Raw genomic sequence first — 7650 nt, 5'->3', positions numbered from 1 at the left:
AATTCTATGGTTAATATCTCTTCCTACACTTTTTAGGAAATCATGTCTTCTTATTTTAACATTGCTCTTTCATCAACGAAATTTATCAATGTTGTTGGAAAAATAAATTTAAGCTAGTAATATTTTTAACAACATTTGGAATGGATGAAGGGGGAGAAATAAGTGAGTAAAATATACACAAACTTCATTGTTAGATTTATCTCGTTCAAAGAAATAAGTGGGTAAAAAAACCCTATGAGATCACACAATTTATATGGTTGAGAGATTCTTTTTATACCTAATATTCGTCTTACAATATGGTCAAAGAATCGATTACACATAAATATCAGTGATAGATTGATGGATTAAATGTTGAAACACTTTTCACGCTTCCTGCAAAAGTAATTGTTCAATTTTAAAGATTCTTCGTCATACATTTCGTATTATTTCTTATACAGTTCGTATAGATTACTTTTCATGATTTTTCAAAAACCTACATGCATACGATTTGTATTCTTTCTTATACGGTTCATATGGTTATGTTAGATTTACATGCTTCATATGAAATCTTATACGTCTCGTCTTCCATATAATACGAACTGTATACAAAAGAATATGGCTCGTATAGTTTCTATAGCATATGACTCGTATGGTTTTCCATATGATCGTATTCTTCCATGATTTGACTAACTTAAGTTATTATTCTATACGTTGCTTATGTCAGCATACGTTACGTATGAAGCCTATGATTAGATGGGGGAATGGTATGTAATAGACTTAAGTGGTGTATCTATAGCAGGCCTCTTTTGCAAATGGAAAGATGATTAGAACTTAGAAGATGTTTTGTTGACTTGATTGATCCTCCACACATCACGCATATAGATGATGTAAAAAACCAAGTACTAAAGTACTATTGGTAACCCTATAGTCAAGATTCTCCATCTTGTCCTCATTGTTTATTATTGAAAGTGGAGGTTAGATCTAAACCGACCCCAACTAGTGGTTTTAACTTTTAAGTGCTATTTAGACTTGAGAAGTCAAATACCAAGTCAACACGGTCCTTTGTTAAGTGTCAAAACCTTTAATATTATTATGGACTTCCTAGATTCCAGTCTTTATGTTCTTCCTATTTTTAATACTTATTTTATATTGTATCAAATGAATTGAAATTGTTATTTGTAAGTTGTATGGTGAATTACTTGTTAGTTTATGATTGAACCATGTTTTGTGAATATAAATAAATAGACAATAAGAGGGGAGGGAGGTTTTGGAAGAGTTGAGGGCCAGGGTCGGCTTTAGGAATAGCGAAATAAAGTTAGGGCTTTATGTCCTTACTTTCTAAAGCAAGCCTCTAGTTTCCAAAACAAAATTAATAAATTATAAATTTTTAATTTGAGGTTTGGATTAATGCGTGTGATTTGAGTAACGTTTAAACTGAATCAGATATGGGAAGGTGTGAGGAATTGTATTACTTATGTATTTACAAAAAAAAAGTGATTTCAACATCTTGATTTATTTGGAGTGAAAACAAGATATTTTGTTATAACAAAGCCTCATTTCTAAACATTGTCTTAGGCCACCAAAGTGGTTGAGCCGACCTTGTTAAGGGTTAAAAAAGATATAAACTTTCTCAATGATGTTCATGAGTGAGTGAGTAGTTTGTATGAATAGTTATGTTTTTTTACTCAAAAAAGAGAATTTTTATATAAGTATAGTCATGAAAACAACACTACACACTTCTAATTGTCAATCCAAACAACCCCGTTAACCATTATAAAAATAACGTCAACCGAGATGGCACACGAACTGTGTATGATCGAGGAAGAAGTGTTGTCGATTGTGTGGGTCAATGCCATCAATGATTCAATAATTGATCGCAATCTTCAATTTTGATAGAACATTCGTTGTAACAATTTTCATATCCGCATAGGTCGAGAAAGGTATCGCTCATTGACCAATTATCAGCTAAATGGAGACAGATTTAAGAGAGTTGGAAAACTTAACATGCTCCACCAACTCAACATGATGAACCACCTATTGATGAATTGGACCAAAGTAGTTATAAATTTTGCGCTCGCCTATTTTTAATTGCATTACGGTTCATGGTTCACAAACGATTTAAATAGCTCATAAACAATTTGACTGGTTAAAAAAGTAGCTTTTGTAACAAACCCAATTCATGTGTATTACTGTAGTACTTTTTGCACCTATTAATTGCAACTTAAAAGTTAAAGACATGTCATATGCACCCATTCATTGTAACCTCTACATTTTCCTCTACTTTTACAATATAACCAACGAACAAGGCTAGATAAACCAAACATCAAAAATGTGCTGGTTGTAAAAAAAACATTGCACCGGATTATATTATATATATTCAATATCACCCTGCCATATCAAAACGCTTGTGACATGGTGGTGGTGTGAGTGGATGATGAGGTTGACGGCGAATTATCATGGCTATGACTACCATCTTTTTCACCAGAATCAGTTTTGTTTAGTGACATGAACGCATCTACTTTTGACGGAGGATGAGAAGCAATGGGTTCATATACTCCATTGGAATTGTTAGTTTCGCCAGACGTTGGAGTTGAGTTGGCTGCCATCATGGCATTGTACTCTGGTGGTGGCATCCATAATCCTCCTACCACCACAAATTGAGGTGTTTGTGGATTGTTGTGGTTTGGAGGGCTTGGCTTCTTGTATGCAACCGATATTTCTGTCAAATTAAAAGTATAAATAAAAATTTTATTAAAACATATTTATACCATTAAATAGGTACTATTAATACATAATAAAATTTATTATAAGTTTGTAACGTACTTTATACAACATATCTAAATATAGCAAGTGTTAAGTAAGTTGTTACATAATCGTTATATCTATCACAACTAATTTAAAAAGTATTACTAATATTAATATGTCATCACGATTTAGCTACTTATTTTTTATAGCGGTGACGATTTAGTTATTTTCTTTAAAACAATGATTTTTTTATGTGTTTAGACTACCTCGTTTTAATGATTTTTTTTATGTGTTTAGACTACCTCGATCACTCTCTAAATTAAAGAGGCTCGTTGCCTCACGCTTACTAGAGTACTTAAAATTGATAAAATTAAAATTACAAACCTGTAAATGGCTTTTGACTTCATCATTTGTGAGCCCATCAACCTTCATTAACTCTCCAATTTGCTTAGGTGTAGCAACTGTAAAATTAAACATTTTAAATAAAAAATTCAATAAATAAAAAAATAAAATTTAATCACATTAATATTAAATTAATATAAAATAATATAGTAAAATACCGACCATGGGCCCCACCAAGTTCTTGAAGAGCATGAAGAAACCGTCGGTGCAACTCCGGCGACCAATTCCTCCTTGCTTTCCTATTTTTCTGTCTTTTATCTTCACCCTTACTTCCACCGCCACCGCTACCGGTATCCACAGTAGAACTGGTGTCCGCGATGGAATCTACCGTAGGCGTAGCGAATAATTTCGCCGGAATACTCGCCGGAGCTTCACCGGAGCATTTTTCTTTTTTAAATGGATGAAAAGCCCCACAACCATTTCTCTTTACTTCCACAACCGAAACTATTTTTGGTGCTACCTCCTAAAAAATTATAAAAAATTCAATCTTTAACCGAAAATAAATAAAAAAACGATAATGAATCATGCCTAGTAAAATTCCATCAATAGTCATCGATTAATGATCCAAAAAATAAATGTCACAATTTAGAAATTAAATTGTTTATAAATCCAATCTTTAACCAAAAATTAGTTAAAAACGTTAATGAATCATACCCAGTAAAATACCATACATAGTCAATGATTGGTAGGGTCTACAAAGTATCAAAGCACAGACAAACCATACCTCTATTCTATCCCGCAATATCCGAAAAATAAATATCGCAATATAGAAAATAAATTTCATAATTTCGTAACCGAAAATTAAATAACAAAAAGGTAAAAAATCAAACTTTAAAAATATAATAATTTATAAATTAAATTACCACTGGAGCTGGGGTCTGAATAGAAAGTTGGGCAGATCTAAGCCAATCTGATTTATTGGAAATAATATTGGATTTATTATTATTATTATTATTAATTAACTCTTGGTGTACTTGACAATCTTCATCTACTTCATCAACATAATCTTTATCTTCCTTTTCTTTTTCATTTCTTTTAATCGGAATAAATTGTTCCAAAACCGGACCATCACTTGATGTCTGCTCCGAACAATCAGATTGTCCGTTTAAGTAATCCGACGTCGTTCCGGATAATTGTCGTCTACACCCCTCAATTGCTGCAACTTAAAACATTAACTTTCATTGATCAAGATTTAAAACAAAATCACAAAATTATGCAAAAATTAATAAAAAGATTTAAAATATTACAAACCCAATTCACAAAAACAAAAACCCACCAAGGATTTAAGAGCAAAATGTTAACTTTTTGCATGATTGAATGTCACACACAGTGAACGTGTAAATACACACACATCCATTTTTTTACAAAATTCTTAACTTTTTTCTCCAAACCAAAAAAAATCCATTTCACAAAACTAAAAACCCAACAAGAATCACATAAAAAAGTTAAATTTTGCATGATTTGAATATCACACACAGTAAGCGTGTAAATACACACACAAATTTTTTTTCAATATTTTCCAAAACAAAAAAAAACCCAATTCAGAAAACCAAAAACCCACCAAGAATATATAAAAAAATTGAAACTTTGTGCACTCCATGTAACAAAACAAAAATCAAAATCAAAATATATATGACATACCTTGAGTAACAAGGTAAAGACAAAGAGGAAGCTCACGTTCAAAGACTTGAATCTTTGTTCTTTCAGATTCCAAGGCTTTCATATACTCTTGACATCTTTGCATATTGTGGACAAGATCAGTCGGAGGATTATTGTCTATCACCATTGAATTGTTTAAAGTTTGATGGATGTTAATTAGTTGGGTGATTAGTGAGTATTAAATGTGGAAGGTGTTTTGGGTTTGCATTGAGAGATCCGGTTTGAAAGAGAATAAAGGATCCAAAGAAGAATCAGAAAAGGTAATAAACTTGGTCTACAAGATAATTTATTACATGTATATAATTCTAGAGAGAGAGAGTCACAAAGAAAGTGTGGGGTAGAGAAAGAGGAAAAGTAATATGGCCATTTTTTTTTCATAAATAATACTTAGAATTGTTTTTATTGACTACTCGGTGGGGAAATGTTATAAATTAGTAATCAAATTTTAAAATAGTTTTAATAATGTTGCTCATGAGAATTTTTCTCAAGATCACGTCATTAAATATTCAAATCAAGTTTCACTGATTTTTTTGTGTGTGTCAAAGATGGAGGATAAGTTAAACCGTTATTACACTTTTGTGGTTTGGGCGTTTTTCGAATATTAAAACATGCTTAACAATGACGTAACACGGCGTTTTTCACTTTGTCCTGACTCCGCACCTCCACTACATATGCTATAAACTAACCGTCTTATGAATCACACACAAATCAAAACGTATAAGTATTAATACTGCTTTTATGACTTTTTAATATAATGTAATTGTTTATAAATAGTAATAATTGCAGTGATGAGAGAGAAAAGGAAATAAGTCTTTCCTTTTTGAATTTCTTCAATCTTTGGAAGGTGTATGGAAGAAGCTGACGAAGCCGGGTCGTCGCGTACGAAACGAATCTTTGATATAAGGGTTTCCTAGGAAAATGTTTTCCAGACAAATTCTACAATGACTTGTAAAACTTGCATTAACTACTTGTACTTTATGTACAAATAGTTGTACAATGACATGAATGTATGAATATTAAGCGTGGAAAGAAAAAAGTAGTTTGAATATTCGATTAAGTGATTCCTGTCTTTGGGTTGGCAATGACGTCACCTATGGTTTGAAGATAAGATCACATCAATCTTTTTTACTTTTTACCTAATTACTGCGAACATATGTTATATTTACTTTAACAAGATATCGTACTATGGTAATAACGTAACTACTACGCAAACTCGACTATCCGATATGAACTAGAAGTTTTTATTGTATATTTTTATATTTTTTATTTAAAGTGATGTATAGTGTTATTTTATTATTATTATGGAACTATAACTATTTTAAGACAATTAAATATGCATAAGTTAAAAAGTTTAAAATGTTAATATTAATATTGTAATACTAATAATATATTATATAAATTTAAAAGTTAAAAAGTATGATTTGAAAAATAAAAGATGTGTGAACTATATTATGAAAATATATGGTGAAAAATAAAGGAAAATAAAGACAGGACGAAAAAATGACATAGTTGTTATGAAACCATCGACGATCTTGTAAGTTGTATGTCACCTTTTACACATTTGTCAAACATATAGACACATGAACACTCCAAGTAAAATCCAATAATTTGAGTTTGTCGGTAATTTTCAACTTTGTGTAGTATAAATAATACTATGATGCAAATGAAAGATCATCCCACTACACATTCTCATATATTTACTTCTTTCTTTTTTCATATCCAATATTCTTATAATTGCGGTAATATTATAACAATACAATGATAAAAGGTGAATATAATTTTGGCAATGGTTATTTATACACCCTTTTTGGTTATTCACACACCCTTTTAACACACATTTAAACCCTATATACACCCTATAAAGGGTTATGAATAACACATCCCATGATTTTTGTGTAAATGTTCTAATATTTCATTGTAAATGTTGGTAACCTCAAGAGATGAGTCGATGACCAAGACATGTGCGTCATATTCATCTTGACATGCTAGCTGGAACCATGACTAGGAATTACGTACATGAGACTTTTTAGTTTTAAGATCAGTTTGTGAATAATGCTCTAAAAAACGAGGAAGACTTGTCAATCGCTCTAAGATCACTTGATAATACTAGACACATGATAGATGTGCAAACCTACTAATCATGTCATTTACACATCTGTAACTTACTTTCTAGCATATCATTGAATATTTTGTCAACAAACAAGATAACGTAGTGTCTATATGAGCCTAAATGATATAGTACATGTTTGATCATCTCATATAGATACCGACCTCTCACCCTGAATCATCTAATTTGATTTTGTTTTCTTTTTAGATAGCTCGCGTGACTCCCACCCATACAAATATATGTTAACATTAGGTTGAATCGGATGCCCATTGCTTGAAGCAATGGCACCTAGTGTGCTATGGGGCGTTTTGGTTTCGGACACCTAGTAATGTTTCCTATGTTTATCTTTACAACATTACCTCCTTGGTCTTTTAATTTACCTCGAGGCCGACATCTCTATCCGAGTGAGAGGAAGAGCTCATGACGAATTTAAGATCATAAAAAACGCCGCTCAAGTTCTAATTCTACAATCAAACTTTGATATAATTAAAGTTAAATAGCTCTAGTTAACCAAAGCTATTTGCCTATTTTACACCCTTATAACAAACTTGGTACTATAAATAAATATTTCAGTGGAAGTCTGATATGTGCCTTCCCACGTTTATCTTCCACTAATTTAGTTGTTAGTTAGTTTAGTAGTTTATTTATTATGTTTAGGAGATCATGGGTCGTATAATGGCATAGTGGATAATTTGGTAGTTTCTTTGTATGCTTATAAAAGACTATGTAATTACAATATGAATTATGAATGAAAAATG

General features: G+C 31.3%; 1 pseudogene across 1 annotated transcript; it reads right to left on the bottom strand.

Moving 5' to 3' along the window:
- Positions 1-1974: 1974 nt before the first annotated feature.
- On the bottom strand, positions 1975-5041 carry LOC143624394 (transcription factor HHO3-like; annotated as a pseudogene). The gene is made up of 5 exons (XR_013152103.1): positions 4768-5041; positions 3990-4282; positions 3289-3589; positions 3109-3185; positions 1975-2698 (listed from the first exon to the last, which is right to left on the bottom strand). The product of XR_013152103.1 is annotated as a transcription factor HHO3-like (transcript).
- Between the last annotated feature and the right edge of the window lie 2609 nt (positions 5042-7650).

Source organism: Bidens hawaiensis, unplaced genomic scaffold, assembly GCF_021521415.1.
Source record: "Bidens hawaiensis isolate Kalapana, Puna unplaced genomic scaffold, B.hawaiensis_p1.1 tig00003781_1, whole genome shotgun sequence".
NCBI classification, from domain to species: domain Eukaryota; kingdom Viridiplantae; phylum Streptophyta; class Magnoliopsida; order Asterales; family Asteraceae; genus Bidens; species Bidens hawaiensis.
The sequence above is the reverse complement of the archived record's forward strand: the minus strand, read 5'-3'. Positions and strand labels throughout refer to the sequence as shown.